Genomic DNA, 20747 nt, shown 5'->3' with positions numbered 1-20747 from the left:
TCTAGGGAATTATATGATTATAACATATGTAAACTTGCTTATAAATTGAAATTAAAAAAATTAAGACCTGTTTTACTTTCTCAAGAAAATCTAATGAGTTGTTTTTATTATCAACAAAAGGAGTTCTCAGTAGACTTATCTCAGTTTTTCAAAGCTATTTTCTAGAGAAAATTGTTCTGCTTCACTGTATTTTGATATCTCCTCTTCCTCATTTGAACTGTTTTTCACTGCATTGTACTTGCACCATTTTTCTTAAGTACTTCTGTATGTCAGGCATTCAACCAAATTGTTTTCCTGACTTAAACTGGCACTCTAAACTATGTTTCCCACCTTACAGCCAGGAATTCTGAAAGAGGTGTGTACTGTAATGTGCCTGTTTCTGTAGAAGTAAGGCTTCTGATTTGGGGTAGGAGTATCCCATACTCTCTTTAATTGCTTTCCATCAAAGGAAGACTAAATTGAGAGTGATTAAATTAAGTGAACTGGAGAAAGCCTATTACTAATGTAAATCATTATAAAAGCTTCACTAGGCAAAGAAGTAAAAACTAGAAAGTATAACGCAGTGTCTTTGGATAGTCTTCTAGTAGACAATTAAATTGCTAAAAGTGAGACAGTACTGTTAGTAATTGCACATTTCATTTAATATATTCATTGTGGACTTGATAGCTTTCTTAAGCTTAGAAATGGAAGTGACCCTTTTTTTTTTCCGACTGTACTTATTCCTGGAGTGTCTCCATTTATCTTCCTTCACCCTATACCTAGTGAATAGAAAAGGGAATAGTTCTTTGTCTCCAAAAAATTCGTGTGTCAAATAAAAACATTCGTTCTTCCACAGAAGGACAAGGAACACTTGTCTCCCTGGAGATAATAAATGTGCTGACTTATTTCATGTCTAGTATCCCAGGAGAAGAGGATATTTCTGGGCAGAAAATACTTACAACTGTGAGCAATTGCAGAAGAGTCTGGTGGTTTTAAAGCAATCCAATTCACTACTCAAAATATGTCACAAATTAAAAAAAAAAATGTAAGGGATTTTCTTAGCAAAATGTTTCATGCTACTACCCAATAATTATCTTTTGAATATTTGGCAACACACAATTAAATTCTTTGCTTATGGAGTTTCTTTTAGTTACAAGGAACATTTATGGTCACTACATTGTTGGACTCAAATAAAAGTGATATTATTTGATAAGCTGAGAATAGTGCCATCCCTGTGATGCCTTCCGTCATTTGTGTTCTTTTGTTCTCCCTATAATTCCAAGGGAGTCTATCAAACCATAATTTACAGATCACAAACAGCAAAGAAGTAGTGCTAGTTAATTTATCAATGTTTTCCAAAATACTGGCTTACAAATACAACTGTAAGCCTTCTCGCTTAAGTATGTGGCCTCACTATTCCTTAAGATGAGTAAACAAGGCGAGCACATTAGACTTCATTGATAAATTCTAAAATAAAATAGGCATTCAAGGTATTAATTGATGCAAAATTTACCAGTCAACCTGTGTATTCTAGGACAGAATTCCAGAGCAGAAAAAATAGTTCTATATTTAGTAAGTAATATTAAAAAAGAATTTCCTTTTCATGTTGTCACAAAACATCAGCAATCATTAGACTTAAGGAATATGTTCAAGCCAATTAACTTTTCTAGCTACATAAAACTAGACATGATTCTTGCATCATTGATGAATTAAGTTTATCTTTCAATAAACGATTTTTGCTCAAATTTTTAAATGTCATTTTCCCTAATCATTTTTCTGAAACTCATGTCTCTCTGATGATATTTTTCTTGATTTCATCTAGGAGTAATTCATTTTCTTATCTCAATTATTCTCTGTCAAAAATACCATGCTTTCCTACATTAACCCAATCATCATCTTAGTGTTTAGAATTTCAGAAATATATTAATCTACATGCTATATAACCATCTCTAGAATAACATGTTAGTGATACCTCATCTGTTTTCTTTAAAGTCATATCTCTGATGTAGAGATGATGTGGAGAGATAACTAGTATTTTATAAGTGTGTAATGACTGAGTAAACTTGGCACCGTCTCCAGACTGTACAATGCAATCAGTCCCTATGATACGTGTTTGAATATATACAGATGTATGTATGGGTAGATGCATAGGATAACAGGCATACACACAGGGGGTAAAATTTAAAAACATTGGCTATATTTTAACTATTGATCATTCATTAACATTAATATCACCAATTATGATACTAACAATTGAAAGGAAGCGTACTAAAAAATTCAAAAGTGTGATATCTTTAATAAAGACAAACCAATAAAGAAACTGAAACATACTTTGGGCTTCTATAGAAAGAACCTCAAGCCAACTGGAATTATAAATCATTCAGTAAAATGTTTGATAACCATCTAAGAAGTCTTGAAACAACATAAAACAGTAAATGATGTAGTGAACTCAGGTGTGGACAGTAAACAGTGCCCTTGAAGGATGTACATTAGAGATCATTTGACAGAAAAGACACATATAGAGCTGCCAAAAATCAAAGTTCTAACACTATTCTTAAATTCTTGTTTAAATTTAACACAGGAGAACATATAGATTTGATTTTAAAAGTATATATGCTCAAATCTCTGTTTTTCGATAAAATAATTGATAAATTAATTAAATATAATTCTGAAAGTTAATCTAACTCAAATCCCCTGTAAAAACCAGTTTCTACTTAGGGATGTAATCTGACTCAAACTTTGAATTTTTTTTTTTTAGTGGGTTTGAGTCAAATAAAGTCAGATTTTAAAAAGTTATACAAAGCAGAATTTTGATTGCCATCTTTGATTCCCTTTGGCTTTAGTTCTCTTGGCACTAGGCAGCAAATCGCAGACACTGATAAAAAAGAATCCATAACACAGAGATAATGGTTTTGAAGGACAACAGTGTAACTCTTTAAGCATGATAAAAGTATAATTTAATGTCGTCTTGACTGCAGAGAACACTTTCAGAGAAAATCACTACAAAACCCATCTTAAACATCAGTATAATTTCACCATGATCAAAAGGAGGGAAGGAAGAAAGGAGCCCATGGAATATAAAGAATAAATTTCATGTATGATACCAAATGTGGAAGAAGGCACATTGAGATAGATCATGGAAAACTTATACTGATCACATCATTTCTAGTTTGTTCTTACATCAATAAAAAGACTGAAAAAGCACATATGTGGATGCATAAAAGGAGCGGAGGGTTGGTTATATGCTCGACGTGGAGACTCTTCAGTGGAACAAAATTGTTCCCATGGAAAATACCAGAATATTTGCAAAGAATGACTTCTTTAACTCGAATCACCCCCACTTCAATTTTGTTGATTTATTCAGATTCTGTGCTTACTTTTGCTAGAAGAACCAACCTTCTTCATGGGAAGAAGTGGTCCCATGACCGGTTGCCTTGCTTGTGATACTTTAAGTGCAGTCAAATTCATTCTAAACCCAAATAATACCTAGAACAGTAGGAGTTGATTCTACCCCATGCCTTCCTTTCTGTGTCTTTCTGATATGCTTGAAGGTTCTTCTTAATTTCTGCACAGGAATATGTTTAATCAAAACATACACTTAGGTTAAGGAAAATGAGGGGACAGTTATAAGACTTTTAATAAAAGAGTTTCATGATAACATCAGCAGAGCAGAGCCTTGGTGCTGATTACCCCGGTCCCTACTTGTTGACAATATCATATACGATAATATAAGTCCTTGAAATGTCACCTGTCTCAGCAATGGGAATCACTCCACACATCCAGAAAAGGGTTCTGCCTGCTATATCATCAAAGAAGCATGATAGGAGGGGGTAAAGACTAGTTGCTGGCTTCTAGAACTTTCCTGATCGTTAAAAGCAAAATAAAAGAAGAAATTATCTTGTTGCTTTCTCCATTTATTCTTTCTGGATTTAAGGCTTGGAAATGTATCCATCTAAATTGAAACACATATTAATGATGACAGGAGTGCAGAAATAAAAAAAGGAGAGGGAATGTTGAAAACATTGTTAGAATAATAATTCAACTACCTTGATGCCCATCATGAGTCAGGGCTTCCTATTACACTAGATAATTCATGGTCTTCATTGTCTTAGACATTTTGAGTCGGGGATTTTGTTATGAGGATTCCAAATCATTCCAACTGGCAAATATAAGAAAATCTCTGACAAGAAGTTTGCTGAAAAAGAGTACATTACTTGTTTAATAAAATGCACTGCATTGTTGAATCATTTTTTCAGAGCTATGAACAGAAGCATTATCCTGAATAATAGTAGTTAGCAGTTTACTCTCTAAAAGATTAAAGGTTTATGTGACAGAAAGTAGAATAACTTTGCCTCTGCTGACACATTCTATAATTTGTGGCTAATTCAAGATAGCATGCATATAAGAAAATTATTATATGTTTGTTTCATCTAATATTAAATAGGAAGCTGTTTTATGCAATTTTTGATAAAGTTAAAATTTTATAAACAAGCAATATTTTACTCAGCCCTAAATGGGATTTTTTTTTCCAATCTCTGTCCTTAAAGCTTAGAAATCAAGGCAGAAAAAGGAGAAAAATTGTTAGCTAGATTTGATGGATGATTCCAAGAAAACAATGTCTTCTGGATGTAACAGGGCTAATCCTGATTTGAACTCACAGAGAGTGTAACAGCAGACTTAAGGCCCAGCACTAAGACTTTGCAGGTAAACCCAATGTCTCACCCACTGACCCGGAAGTTATTTTCAATTAGTACCTGCTGGGAAAGGAAAAAATCTCTTCAATGGCAAATCACTGTGTATGGTAATAATCACACTAGGACAGACCACATTTCCAGGAGGAGTAGCTGGTCAGGACAAAATAGACTCCATAACTTTGTTTTGCTATTATTGTTTTGTGTGTTTATGTGTGTACTCTATGTCTTTTTTGTTTTGTTTTGATTTCCAGTTTTATTTATTTATTTATTTATTTATTTATTTTTTGAGAGAGAGAGAGAGAGAGACAGAGAGACAGAGAGACAGAGAGACAGAGAGACAGAGAGACAGAGAGAATGAAATTGGTTGGGGATGTATGGGGATGTATCTGGCAGAAATTGGGGGAGGAGAAAAATCTGAAGAAAATATATTGCATGAACTAAAGTAAAAAGTATGTAAAAAAGAAAAGGAAACAACATTTCATCCAGAGAAGTCAAAAAACAAAAGACACCAACCACAAACTTCTATTAGATATCAGAGAGAACTACTATGAAAATTGGCCAGGACAAAATTATGCAAACAAGGACTTTTGCCTTTTCTTACTGTATCGTGTTTTGATCTCTTCAGCTGTCCTCTCCTAAAGACCTGCTCTCTTCTTTTTTTTTCCATTGCCTATATTTTTTTTTTGTACTGAGAAAAGGAGAAAAAAAAAACAAGTTTCCACCTCTTCCCAGCCTCCCATTTGCCTCCCCCTCCTCCCACCCTTCTCCCCCTCCTCCCACCCTTCGCCCCCTCCCCCCACTCCACTCCCCCTCCCTCACCAGTCCAAAGAGCAGTCCGGGTTCCCTGCCCTGTGGTAAGTCCTAGGTCCTCCCCCCTCCGTCCATATCTAGGAAGGTGAACATCCAAACTGGCTAGGCTCCCACAAAGCCAGCACATTAAGTAGGATCAAAACTCCGTGCCATTGTCCTTGGTGTCTCATCAGCCCTCATTGAAAACAGATATGAGTGGATCTGTTGGAGAGGGGATCTAGAACTGCCGAGGCAACTGGAGAGAGGGGAAACTGTTGTTGGGATATATTGTAAGAGAGAAAAATATATTTTCAATAAAAATAAAATATATACAAACAATAGTCAGAATGTTTAATTTGAAGTATTAATGCAGCAATCATCATCAGCCATACTCTCTCCATCCATCTCCTCCAAAGAATGGCTCTGTGACCTGGGCATAACAACCACATTCATTCTTCATACTTGTCAAAATGGAAGAAATGTCACCTTTTCCATCTGCTTTATATAGTGAGTCTATAGGGCAATGCAACGAGACAGTTTTAAATTGCCCACCAAGAGAACTATTTCAGTAACTGAATGGAGTGTAATATGACCTTATCTAATTGTTCTTTAGGCATTCAAATTCTGGGGCTGTTCTGATCAGTAGCAGTTTCCTTATCATCAGAAGCCATACTTGGGTCAAATGTCTGAGTGCTTGTCTTTGAGTCCCACAAATTAAGATTTACATTTGGAGTTGAGAAGATGGAACTAAGCTCAGATCATTAGCACCCATGTAAAAAGAGGGGTGTGGTGGCATTTCTTTGAAACTTCCTCTGCAGATTCCAGGGGTTTCTGGAAAGCCATTCCAGCCAGAGTGGAACTCTTCAGTTCACGAAGAGACAATGCAGCAAATTAAGATGGCAAGTTATTCTTCAAGTCTGTAGAAAACTCTTGCCTACACACACACACACACACACACACACACACACACACCACAAAGGCAAAATGTTCCATTTTTACACAAAATAATAGAAGTAACAGAGTAAAACCTCATGAGAACAAGAAAATGAAAAGGGAGTGTTAAGGATAGAAGCTTCAAATGATTTGCGAATCTACATTGTAGAGATGTGATGCTGAGGAGTTTGAAATCTTCGTGGAATTTTGTTTTGTCCTGTGGTTTTCTTTCAAATAAAAATGTACATAAACTTGGAAGAAAGACTGACAGATATAAATATTTACTGAAGTTCAATCTTATAAATGGCCCTAAGTTCTTGTGACATTAATTTGGCAATAGTGTACAAAACAAATTAGAGTCAGGGAAGACAAGGTCATGGTTTTATAACTGCCTTCACAATAACTGAAATTCTTCATGAATTAATAAAAATAAAAGGGATACATTTATTAATGAATAGAATAATACAATGTTTTGATATAAAAGGAAAATATGCTTCATTGCTACTAATGACGGCTTTCTACATGGATCATAAAGATTGTTTCTAGAATCTCAAAATATTAAGGCTTGTTGTTTCCTTGGGTGTAATCAGGACATTGTGTGTAGCAGGAAGTTGTGGCCCAGCTTTGAAATGATAGTAATAAAATTTCAAGATGGTGGAGATTGTGGCCAAAACTATTATGGCACAAATTCAAAGAGAAACATGGGGGAGAAGCAGAAATAGGATACAGTATCACACTGCTTGGTAACATGTCTTCAACTGCTTTGACTATGAGCTTGTGACATTAGAACTAAGTTAAGTATTGTCTATAATCTTTGAAGTTTGTTGAATGACATAATGAAAGTAGAGGTTTTAGTTATTCAACAGTAATGTTCAAAGAAGCTGAAACAGAGAGATTCTAAAGTTAGAAAAACCAGTCACTGGACAAATACCACATATTGTACATGGGTGTAGTTGTAGTGGAAGATAGCAAGAGAGCAAAGAACAATATAAAGATCGGATCATTTGAACCCATTTGTTGACAGGATAACAGGGTGTGGGATAATGAGCTGTCTCCGAGAACTCTAATACCTCAGGTATTGAGACAGAGATAAATATAAAACAAGTCAATTTAAGGTAACAATGAGCTGTGAAAACAGAAAGATACAGGAAGCTGGCCTGTAATGAGAAGTTGAGGATGCTTCTACAAAGGACCGTTAATGTATTCAACCAATGTGATTATTGACAGATACAACAAAGTCAAAAGTAGAGACAAAAAATGCTGATTCGGTGATCTCTTGTTTCAAAGGCACCTCTTCAATCTTGTATAATTCCTTCCTGGAAATCTTCAATTTACTTATAGATTCTCAACACAAAATGATTCCTGGATGGCTATTTATAAAGAAAAATTGTGGGTGAACTACTTTCTCCTGTATGCTCTATTTGTGTGTGTGTGTCCTTTGCCAACCAAACTCAAATGATGTGCTGTGTTTTAAGTGGGGAGCTTATTTAGACTGTTTAATCTGGAAAGCATAGGACAGACAGTTAGACAGCTAGTGAGATTTAATATTCCTTCTGAAGTGAGCCTCTTTGGTTTGCTGTTCTTAAACTCCCATTTTATTAAATCTCATGCTATCTTTAGTGGTAATCTCCAGTTATCTGTTAAGCTCTCTGGTGGACACATTGTGGCTCTTCCTTGTTTTCAGAATTGGTATTTTTTGTTCCATTTATCTGTCTTGGGAAGGAATTAAATATAATAATCACACACTTATAGGAGAGTCTTCCAAATGATTTTTTTCATCTACAATATTATCACTGGGTTTCTGTGGATAATAACTGAAATTTCTTTACTATGGTGACTTATGTTTTTCATTGTGGAGGCACTGCAGTTTCTGCTATCATGTGGAAAGTTTGTATTTATTTGCTAGCTTGAGTAATAAGTTGTGTAGTCAACTTTAGTACTGCCCAAGACCCACCCAGAATGGTATTGTTTTATTTTTTTTGTGGGTTTGTGTGTGCATGTTTGTTTGTTTTTGGGTTTTGTTTGTTGTTTTGTTTTGTTTTTTTTTGCTGAGGGCATTGACTAATTGTGACTAATTATTTTCACACTCTTCTTTTTCCATGAGAGATGATATCTACATGGTGTCAACTTTCATCCAGGGGTACAGTGACTCAGTGGTGCCTACTTCCTCTGCTTGCATCTCAGTATCAACATCAAGAATTCAGCTTGTAGAATTTTAACTATGTCCACAGCTTTCAGCTTCAACTCTGGCTAGATGCCTGTATTTGACTCTCCTTGTTGTTTCTGGATTTGTAGACTGTGGTGACTGCGTCTTGTGGAGCTAGAAATGTTCAGTATAAATGGTTGATGTTCATATATCCTGTGAACTGCCATTTCCATAGACAAGCCAGTACATTTGAAACATCTCCCATCCCCCTTGATATCTGTTATAATATGAGCTTTTATATCTCTGACACTAATGAACAATGGTTTTAAGAGAAAATAAAATGATATTCCAAATAGCCTCTTATTTTCAATAATTTATTCTTTATAATATATTTCAATAAAGTATATAACTTTCTTTAAAAGGGATTTAGCTAAAAAGCCTTTCTGAATAATTCTGAGGGAAAAAGTCTCTCAAACAGTGAATAAAAACATTATTTTTCCACAATCTACTCAGTATTGGTGATATGGATAAAAATATCTCCACAGAGCTATTATCTTGAGAACTTGAGAATTTGAGATCATCTTATCTTAATTCTGTGTGGGAAGACTGCTTCTGACAATCTTAATATATTTTTTTTCTCCAGATAACTCACCTCTCAACTTATCAAGTCTCTGATGTGAGATTCAGGGTTAAACAAAGAGTCACAATGAAAGAGTTATACAAGTGGGAAAGTTGAAACCGGGGTAAGACTTGGCTCTCATTAATCAAAAGAAAACACAATCTGTAATATCAGATATGATTCTGTCTCTACCAGGAAAATAATGTACAAGTGTAAATTATCTAGTTTAGTCAAACCTTCCGACTCTGCAAAGTAAGAAAGGGAATCAAATTTTAGTTGACTTTTTTTTTTTCCCAGTTCCATCTCACTTTTTTTAAGTGCTGCTTTGGAAATATTTTAACTCTTTTTTCTTCTACTTATATTAGTATAATATGTGATACTAAATGTCAGTCATTTAAACCCAATTGAGCTAAGGCATTAAGTATAATATGATTTCTTACAATGGGGCATATGAGATTGATGAAATTGAAGAGACAAATTTGTACTAGAAAATCATGTGATGTGACTTATCGAAGACCCAGCAATTCTACCTTTACCATTGGAAGATAATTAGGATATTTAGTACACCTGAAGACTTTATTATAACTTAACTTTGCCATTGTCCAAGAAAATATATGCATTTCCTACAATTTTATTTTGTAAAAAACTAGTAGTTCATCTCTATCTTCTTGTGAAGGACCTCAGTAATGATAATCTATAAATATCAGTTACTGCCAATATAGTCACATAAGTTATTAATAATACAATCAGCAAATTCACATGTTTATGTCTAGTAGCCAATGTTTGTAACTCCTAACTTGGACCATTGTTACTTTTACTATCTCCACAGTGTCATTTTACTCTCCTGATTTTGAGACAATTCCTATCATAACCAGGGGATCCTAATGCTTACTGTACATCTTTAAAATAAAGATATTTAAATTTTAAGCCTAAAGTAAAGTCATCAATATTTTTAGTGTGTACTCCAAAATGAATTTGTAAATTTCTCTCTTTTTACTTTGATTTTTTCCTTGCTGTTGCCTTTAGACAACACATAATCCAAAGATTCACAAGGTCACACACGAGGCAGTGCATCAAGAACACTCCCCTTGACGGACATAGTAATTAGATGAAACAGAGTTAATAATGACAGTGATTTTAGGACTGATTTCTTGTTCCCTTCCTGGAAAGTGCATTCCTCCCAATGCATATATACAATGTATTCATGCCATTTCCTAATAAGATCATGGATATAACCAACATTCTGACACATATTATGTACTGAACATAAACTCTCTTTACATCCTTAGTTTTCACACACACACACACACACACACACACACACACACACACACACACAAATGGGTCAAAATAAAAGACAAGGGGTCACTACAAATGTTACCACTTTGAAAAATCTGGAAAAGACACTTTGAAAGGAAGAAATAAAAATGTCTTCAGCTATAAGCATAAAAGTAAGTATTCTAAGACCAAGGCCTTTCACAAATTTGATTCCTCCTTGTAGTCTAAAAACTTACAAAATACCTCTTTCCAAATCGGAGTCTCTGTTCTGACTTTGAAAACCTCAAGTGGCTACCCGAAACAAACAAAGCACATTCTGCCCTGCCTCCACTCCCAGCAAAATCTGACCGCTTAGAAATCAGCTCCTCGCTGAAGTCTTGTCTTATATGTCAGGATTTTGCTGGAAGCCTATTTCTACTTCCAGGTTGCAAACCTCTAAAACAGCTCCATTATGAAAGCAGCACACACCCTTAGCCTCAGTGATGGGAATGGCACTGGTATAATACTCTGAACACAGACTCAGCCATTAGCTCAAATAGCTTGATTTGGCCCAATTGTTGTTCATACCCTGGTATACATTTGCTAAAATGCCTGTGGTGCCTTTCAATACTACTTAACTATAGCCTGTCCTCCAGGAAATGTCAGGGGCAGCCACCTCCGGTGACACGCAGACATGTGCTAGTTAGCACAGGTTTGTCACTAGGATTTTAACTTGATACACTTTCATATTATTTTTCTATTTAAAATATGCTCTTTTACCCCCAAAACAAAACACATACACCCCTAATCAACGTTGCAATGTGGGACTGTGGACTTACCTCTTCGAGACTATTGTTTTTAGGTAGTATATTAATAAGTAAGCTTGTTACAGAGCTCTGGTAGAAATAAAATGCATTATTTTCTTTTGCTATATTTCTTAACTGTTTATTTGAATCTAGATCAGAAGTCCTAATCCGTAGGTCTCAACCTTCTTGGGGATCACATATCAGATATTCGATATATCAGATATTTACTTTATAATTTATAACAGTAGCAGAATTACAGGTATGAAGTAGCAACAAATAATTTGTTGATCGGGGGTCACCACAACATGAGTAACTGTGTTACAGGACCACAGCATAAGAAAGATTGAGAGTCACTGAGCTAGACTGCTCATAGGTGTTTGCTTGACAGTCATTACAACAGACTTAGGTAATGACAGGATGAAGTTCAGCCTAATCAGGCTGGACTCTATAATAGTGCATTGTTCATTTAATAAAGCACATTGTGCATTACCAGGGTCATGTTATGAAATTAGGATTTCTTAAGACTGACTTCAAGAGCATCATACTCAGTGAGGGACAAATACCTTTTGATCTTTGTGGGAGCCAGCAAAGGAAATTATTTACTTCCAACCATTATCATCTGTCAGAGTAGGACTCAGCCATCGAGAAATTCAACAAGAGGCCTGTGTCTCAATAGTTTACCCTGAAGCCGTGCCTGGTTGCAAGAAGAACCACTAGCTGAGATTATCTGAACACCACCGAAAAATAGACCATATAAAGGAAATTCCTAATAATCCAATCGCTGTAGATAGGATCACAGGGTGGGACACACCCACCAGGGCACAGCAAGACAAATGTCAGCCAATCAGGGCTCCTAAGCCTCAGAAACCTCTCATCCTCATCTTTGCTACTATAAATCCCTATTCTAACTGAGCTCAGAGCTCTCTGTTTATTCCAATATGTTGGACACGCGGAGAGACCAAGTTTGCAAACTTGCATAAAATAAAGGCTCTTTGCTTTTACATACGAGACTCGTTCTCCCTGTTGGCTTTTGCGGGGACTTCATGGATTTGTGCATAACAATGTCTAGCATGGTGACAAACTCTCGGGCATATGTGCAAGCTGGGCATAGGTACACCGATTCTGATAGCACTGGAGTTAATCAAAACCAAGTACAGTGCAATAAGAGTTATGATTTTCCTCTGGCATCTTCCCAAGCAATGGTTACAGGTGAGAAATTTATGTAAAAGACAATTTGTTAGACATTTTGGTGAAGATCGGTATAGTTCTTTAAAATTCTAATATTATTAAGTTGATTTTTCTGCTGGAGTAGTGGCTAATACTAAAATCTAGAATGGTCCTGTAATTTTTGAGTGATTGATAATTTTATGACAATACTTCTAAACTCATATCAATAATGCCTGAATAGAAGTGAGTTTGACTATTACAGGAGCATACATGTTTTGGTATTGTCATTCTGGTATGAAATTAATGGTTGGCAAAGTGAGGTATATGGGCTTAATTGTTCAAGATTCATAGAAGTACAGTCTGGTCACACATTAAATAAAATAAACATTTGGTTGTCTTTATCTGGAAAAGCATCCAAAATAAGATTTTAAATATTGTAAATAAAGGAAAGAACTTCTGTCACCAGTCCCGGAAATACATTTAAGAAGAGTTAGAACGTGATCTAAATTCATTACAGTTCTGACACATGTACTCTAAAACAACTGAGGTCTAAGAACAACAGTCACATGACCGCCTAAAACTGGAACGGAACATATTAGATTGATCTATATTCTTAACAAATAACCACAAATGTAGCATCTTAAAACAATCTCCACCTATTACTTCCTAGTTTATCGCTGCCTATTACTTCCAGGTTTCTATAGAGCAGAGTGTCTTGCTTAGATAGTTAGGGTCCTGCTGAGACAGAAATCAAAAGGACAGTAGTGTTATGTTCCCTTCTGGAAGGTCACAGAGACAATTTAGGTGGTGACAGAATTCAGTGCCACACAGTTGTATACAGAGGTCCCAGGGTTTGTTGACTGTGATCTGAGAGGCTTCCCCAGCGTTAGAAAGTCCCTGTGCATTCTTTGTTTGCTGGCTGTTTTACTCCACCTCCAAAGTGCACACCATCAAGCTAAACCCTCACCTTCCATATGTCTTCAATATCCCTGATTTTCTGCCTCACTCATACACGTGAACTGGCCCCTGGGATTAGACTGACCCACCTAGACATTGGATACTCATGATAAATTGAAGGTGAATTCCCAGCCATTCCATCTGTAAGTGAGTGAGTGAAGTAGGGGGGGAAAGTGGACTGATCAAAGAATATTCGGCACTGACTATCATACAAAATACAACATGCTCGCCTTAAATCACAGATGCAGTCGTTGGAATACTGTTAATCAGAAGGGAAGTTCTAACTCTGTATCCTTAGCAAAATATAAATTAGTTTTTGCATTTTTTCTCAATTTTTACTTTTATTAGGATTACATTACTTTTGGACACCCTTCCCTCATAGACTCATTTCTGTGCATCTCAGTCTATCTCCTTTATTGTAAATAATGCCCAGAATTAAATGGAAAAGCCCATGTTCTTTGAATAATAAAAGTCAGTTGTGATAACATTGGGGAAAAGAATCATTTCTTATTAATAAATCTTTTGTGAGAAAATCAAGAGGACATGTTTTTCTCTTCTCCATGTACTTAAATTGGTATCTGTAAAAAAAAAAAAGAAAAAGAAAAGAAAAGAAAAAACAGTAATGTTTCTTAGTGAAAACACTGAATACTTGGTAAAACTTTATTCTCACAAAAGATGAATCAATATGAAATTATTCATCAGTTTCTACTTACCACATAGTATATTTTTGATAATATAATTTCTCAACAAAAAGATCTCTAAAAGACAATATACTACTATAAAATTTACTTCCTCGACTGACAACAGTAACTCCTGTAAAGTCAGCCACATTTCAAGTTTGACCAACTGAACATATACTGGTACAGAAGTTAGATAACAAGGTAGCTTCCATGACAACTGAATTTGACCAACTGTGTTGGCTTCATCGGGAATGTCTCATAGCTCATGTTTTTGAACATGTGGTTCAAATATGCTGGTGAAAGACCCGGATGAATTCAAACCTCTCTAGCAGAAAGAGTAGAGCCAAAAAAAAAATGTAGCAGGGAGAGAAGAACCAAAAATCTAGGTTAGCAGGTTCAGTGACTGTTCCAGGAACTAGCTGACCATAAAGTTAGATTATAATTTTGAGAATAATCTTGAGAAACAGGGAGTTACCCTCTTGTGATTATCACTGGTATTTTTGGAATTTCCCAATGATGTCCTCCCTACCCCCTTTGGATTACTGGGTTATGGTTTCTTCCCTTAAATAACCCTTCTCCCAGCTACTTGGGGTCGAACTCTACCCCTCTGTGGGAAATGAGTTTTGGCCCCAGTGCACTGGTTCCTGTCCTGTCAATAAACCTTGTGTGATTGCAGCAAGGATGGTCTCTCGTGAGTTCCTGGGGGTTGTTTTATCCCGAGACTTGAGTGAGAGTCTCCCCACTCCGGGTGCCTTTCACTGGTGTCTTTTGAGAAGGTTTTAGAAACACTAAGAGGTGGAGGTTATTCTTGGGGTGTGTATTTTGAGGTTGTATAGTCTCATATTCTTGTTTCACTGTCTCTGCTTCCTGTGTGCATAGGCTCTTCCAGTTTCCTGCTCCTGACACATGTTAACACACTTTCCCAGCCATCATGGACCCTCTGTCTGAAGGGATAAACCAACTTTTGTTTTTTTAAATGCTTTTGTTTATGTCATTTTATCACAGCAGCAGAAAGCAAAAAATAGGGAAGCTACAACAATGTATATTTTAATGTTATATATGTACACAAATTATCATTGAACAACTATTATTAGCATATGCACATATGAATTGCTTATATTAAAAATTATGAGGGATTTTTACTATAAGTTTAACAATCGAAGTAGTTCAAAAATAGACAGTAGACACTTAAGATTTATTTTAACACTCTGACTACTTTTAGTATGATCTTACTCTCAAAGGTATATTTACTCTCTGGATTTTTTTTTTAGCATTCATATCAAAGCCTGATACCTTGGCTTCATAGACAATATTCTTGTTAACAGAGCCTACTTATTAGGTTAACTTTGAAGCCACCATATTCTTCATCAAATTTGGAAAGCCTTTCCTTGAACTTCAAACAATAATTTTCCTTTTTAACAAAGTACAGATCGGTGCTTTCCAAAACAGCTATGCAATGATATGGGCACGGTGCTAGATGAATCTGAAAACTCAGAACACTGTGAATGTGAGGTTGGCTCTCCTGTTTCACTTGGATAATTAAAACAATTTCTTTGGCTTAGATAAAATATAGGCATATATGATCATAAGACCTGTTCGCAATGATTATTTATAATATATTGTTTTTAAAATTTCAGTGTACTCAAATATTAATCAAACTGAATGAAAAAAATGTGATCTCTGAGTTAAGATTAATATAAATATAATTTAGTTCAACACTTTTCCCTTAACGCCGACATTCAGAAAGTTTCGAGATTCTTTTGTAATCCTCCTCGTCCCTCACCTTATGAAGATAACAAACTTTTGACATATTTTAATAATTTCAATTTTCAAAAAGATTTTCACGTACTAAGAGTGAGAATGTGTTCTTTTGATACTTTTACCATATTTTATCTATGGATTCGAAAATGACTTTTTTCATAAGAAAACACTTCAAGTATTTTTAAACTCCCTTTCCTCTTTATGATGTCTTTTCTTCGCTTAGGAATCTTAATCCTTTTCAAAGATTTCTCCTCTTCCTCCTTTGTGCTCGACCAGGGAGTTAGACAAAGCAGCTGAGGTCTCAGACATTGGCATTAGTCATATTGAGCTCTTAAATCTCTTTCTGTTCCATGATCAAACATGTGTTTGGATCACTGGTAATTTTACCTTTCTAAGGCTTTATTTCTTCCGGCACTTCTATCACCTTAAGCAACTTATCCAAACTCTCTGAGTATTTATTCTCTTCAGTACCATTTGCTTCATCTTGAATCAAGTATTAACTATTTCTAAGCCCTTATATCTTCATCTGTATATGGAAATAAGGCAGCTGCTATGGTGGATTAGTAAAGATAATCCCCATGGAACACGTATAAAGAACTTCTGTAATATGAAACTTACTTTACAAAATGTTACTCTTTCTGGCCTCCTTCTGCCTTAATCATTTTTGCCCATATATGCCTGTTTCCAAATATATGAATTCACATGCTAAGGCAAGATGTAAGGCGTTAGCCATTTTCTTAGATACTGTAAGCCCAGGGTAGGGACGGTGAGAGAAGCAAAAGAGCAAGTTTTCTCCCTTTGTCTGATGTTTACTTCTTTTAAAGTAGCTGCAGAGATATATAAACGGTCCCACAACAGGAGGTTTCCTTGGAATGTTGGAATTCCCTGGAAGAGTAACATTGGGAGAGATGCAAACTAGAAGTTATACACAAGGAGAAGGAGGTAAATATCTCTGCTTCAGCCTCCTGTTTCTTATGGCTGCCTATCCCATAATGTTTTTGTCTTTGATCCATAGCCACTGCTTGGAATCCAGATCTGGAGGTATTGTAAATCAACAGAATGGGAGTATACTTTCAGGCAAAAGTAGAGACAATTAAAATGGACTATAATGAGATATAGCTTATTAGTAGATGTGATTTGAGTCCACTGAGATTTACGAAAAAGAAACGACAAATCTTTAGAAGAAAAGTCAGAAATTAGGGGCCAGCCTGAGAAACAAGCATGGCCAGGTCTTAACCAATCAAACAAAATTAAAAACAACTCCTAAAAAGCAAACAAGAAAGATAAGAAGTGTATGAAACTGTGATCAAATACCTTCTTGTGAACACACTCTTTTTTAATTAATCTGCAAACAAATGAGATGCCAACACAGGAAATTATTAATGATGTTCACATTAATATTGTAGAAATTTAAAAAATTACAGTGATGTTTCAATGTATATAAATATAATGGAAAGGCTCTGTGTTGATAATGCAGACATACCTAACCTTACCTAATTATTTTTGTGGTGATAGTACATGACATCCATTAAATTATTTTTGTTGTTGTTAGTTGATACTAAATTAATCTTGACTAGTAAGGTGACTTGATAGTTAAAGGTGCCTGGTTTTTACATAGCCATCTTCTTGAAGTCCAATTTTATTTATACGGAAGAATTTTTTTTTCTCCAAGGGGAGCTTTCTTGGAGAGTTTCTATCTAAACATTTAGATAGAAAGATGGAAACATTTACAAATAGTTTTTTGTTATTCCATCAAGCATTTATGTTTTTTATCCCATACCTGCTTCTTGTCTGATCTTTCCTAGGAACTCCATAGCTCTCAGTCTCTGGCCAAGTCCTAAACAAACAAGGCTACATATGAATCACATATATTATATTAATTTTCTTCTTAGTAATGTAAGAAAAAATGTTAAAAGAGTAAAGAATAATTCATAATATATTTCTGTGTAACCCAAAGTACACCCAAAATGTGTATATGACAGCAGGTACCTAAGTCACTTTTTAAGAATCCACTAATTTTTATTATACTTGTTTTTAAATCTTGCTATTTGTTTACTACTTACAGTACATTTATGGTTGTACTAATCATTTCTGAAGTGTTTAATCACCATACATATTTAATAGTTCTTCTATTGAATATCCAGTTCAATATTATGACAGTCTACTTCTCACAAAATCATACACCCAAATTTCTGAAATTATTTTCCTCTCCCACATGAATTTTCTTTCTGATTATATGTGAGGTGATGACAATACCTTTGTTCTTATTCATCTATTTATCAACACAGTGCACACTCACTGTTTAAAGAAACTTCACCTGTTGATTATTAAAGGTTACTAGGCTGTTATAATACACTTTGCTAATTCTGAAGACATTTTATCATCATCTTTATTTAGCTCTATTGTACTCTTGATCTTATCTGCCATGATTCTAGTAGTCTGAGTGGCTAATTAACAAAAGAAACTGTGCAGATACACTGTGTTCAAGCCTTAGACCCACTGGTGACGATAGCTGTGGTTTCTCCTAGAAATATAATTTCCCAATTTTTAATCAGGATGATGAAAGGAAGACCTCAGAAGTTCCCTAGGGTAGTGCCATTTTGCTGTAAGTTGAAAGACTTCATCAAACCATGCTCTAATCAGTTAAGCACACAAACCTAGAGACATTAGAATTTTAAAATCTGTTTTGTTTTTACTATAATGCCTAAAGAATTTGCCCTTAATCTATGATATAATATTGAGTTATTGATTCACAATGGCAATTGGAACTCCAATAAAAATTTCCTAGAAAGTTTTGACTCTGATAACTTTCATAACTATTAAAATTGACTTTTCCTAAATGTATTAATTAACTATTGTGTTGAAATTTTGTATTTTCATGCTTTATTCACAATGAGCTAGATAAATATTAGCTACCTAATACCCTTAGGTGCTACTGAGTATTTAGGTACCAGGTAGAAAGAAGCTAGATAATTCCTTTTTATTTTTCCTGAAAGTCCACTTTGAACAGCCAAATTTGTGGAAAAATAAAGGAATAAGCTTTAACAATTAATACCTAGGGCAATTCAGTCTTGTCACAGTACTTTTTACCTGGCATTTTAACATTTTACCATAATAACTCACACTGATTTGGCAGAATTATACTATTTTTTTTTAAAGACATTCCAAGTCTTGCTTGGAATTCATTCACTAAGTGGATCAGGTTCAGCTTGAACTCATAGAGGTTCACCTGCCTCTGCCTTCTATTTGTGGAGATTAATGGTGTATGACATAATTTCATTTCTTACCTCACAATTACACTTTTTAAAACACCAAGAGTTAGGGAAAATGGGTGTGAAACTTTTAAGAAAGAAGCACTCTTTTTACCCCTCCACATGAGTGCAAAAAAAATGTGTATTTTCATCTAAATATAATAGATTTGAGTATCTGCCAGAAAGCTTATATTTATTATTAAAAGCAACACCTAGAGACATTTGATTAAAACTGGAATTTGAATAACGCATACACACACACAAACACAAACACACAGAGGCATACGTATACCACACATACATGATTAACATGATGGACATCCTTTTGAAGAGCCATTATCTCTCAAACTAAGCAATGACTAAGTGACTAACCCCAATAATGTTGACTACAGTATAATATTGTTTTCGTCAGGTCAGAAAGGCTCAACAGGATCCTCTGTGTACACTCCATCCAATCACTGGTTTTACCAGTGCTATTAAATATTTTATCCCAAATGACTAGACTTAAAAAAATAAAGGTCAATGATTTTGAGGCTGGTGATTTTTTTAAAAGTTACTCTTATGTATTATTGTAATCACAGTATTGCGTAGTCACAAGCTATAACCTTTTAATCATTTTGTCCTTATATCATTCTCTGGAATAAAGAGTTTCTAGGGTCTGCATAGATATAAAACGGTTTTTTTTAAAAGGATTGTGTTGATTATTACTTTTCAAACTTTTCATGATGCTAACGTTGTACAAGGTAATCAAAGTTAGCACCTCGTCTAAGTTGTAGCATTGAAAGGAAGAAAAATTTAAAATGAGTAAGATTGAAGTTAAATCAGGAAAGTTCAAAACATACAGATTAAAGAAAAACTAATGAGATACATAGGTGGGCTTTTGAGGGGAGAACGAGGGGCCTTTTTTTTTTTTTTTCTTCTACGGCAACCTGGCACTTCAGCCTATGGCATTAGGTTGCTAAAGCCAAACTAGCAGTCAATAAATATCATGAACCACAACCCACCTGAATCTGATTACTCAGTGGTTAGAGAGCTGAGACCCAAAGCCTCTAAAAAGAATCCTAAGCTTGTGACATTTACAAAGCTGTTTCTAAAGACAAAACAGGTAGGAAAGGTCATGACAGACTAAGGCTTTTGTGGGGTAGGGGAGGGAGTTGTTCATCCGCTGGAAGATTAAAGGATTCAAAGTTGTAGAGAGGAAAGTTTGTAATTTTTCTGAACATAAGAAGTATATTTTTCATACATATATGTGCCATGAATCTGCAGCTGGGAAAAGCAAAATTGAGTGCTGTTTTTCCATTTCTCCAGGAAACGTAAGGAATGCTAATTCTTCTCTTATTGTTAAGCTCTAAATTCATGCTAAGTTAGATAGAATCAAATCTTCCTCAGCCTTGTGTATATACGGATGTCTTAAATCATGTTGTAATTGTACAACTGTAAGATAAGGAGGTCATTAAAGATTGACTTTGAATTGTGACACCAATTTTGAACTTACAAAAGTCTTGACGACAACTGTCAGTAACTTCTCCAGCAGAGACTAAGACTTGTACATTAATTAACTCATGGTTTACTTATATTCTAATGTTATAAAATTTTAGCATTTATTGGAAGCCATCCACTTCTATTCGATTCACTGGAAATGTTGGTAAAAAGATTTGCTGGCCGTTTTTCACAGTTTTACATTTTTTGTGGCAGTATCTTAAAACTA

This window comes from Microtus oregoni, unplaced genomic scaffold (genome assembly GCF_018167655.1).
Source record: "Microtus oregoni isolate MIOR12 unplaced genomic scaffold, Mior012 000027F_ref0000203, whole genome shotgun sequence".
Taxonomy (NCBI): domain Eukaryota; kingdom Metazoa; phylum Chordata; class Mammalia; order Rodentia; family Cricetidae; genus Microtus; species Microtus oregoni.
Note: the sequence above shows the minus strand (reverse complement) of the source record.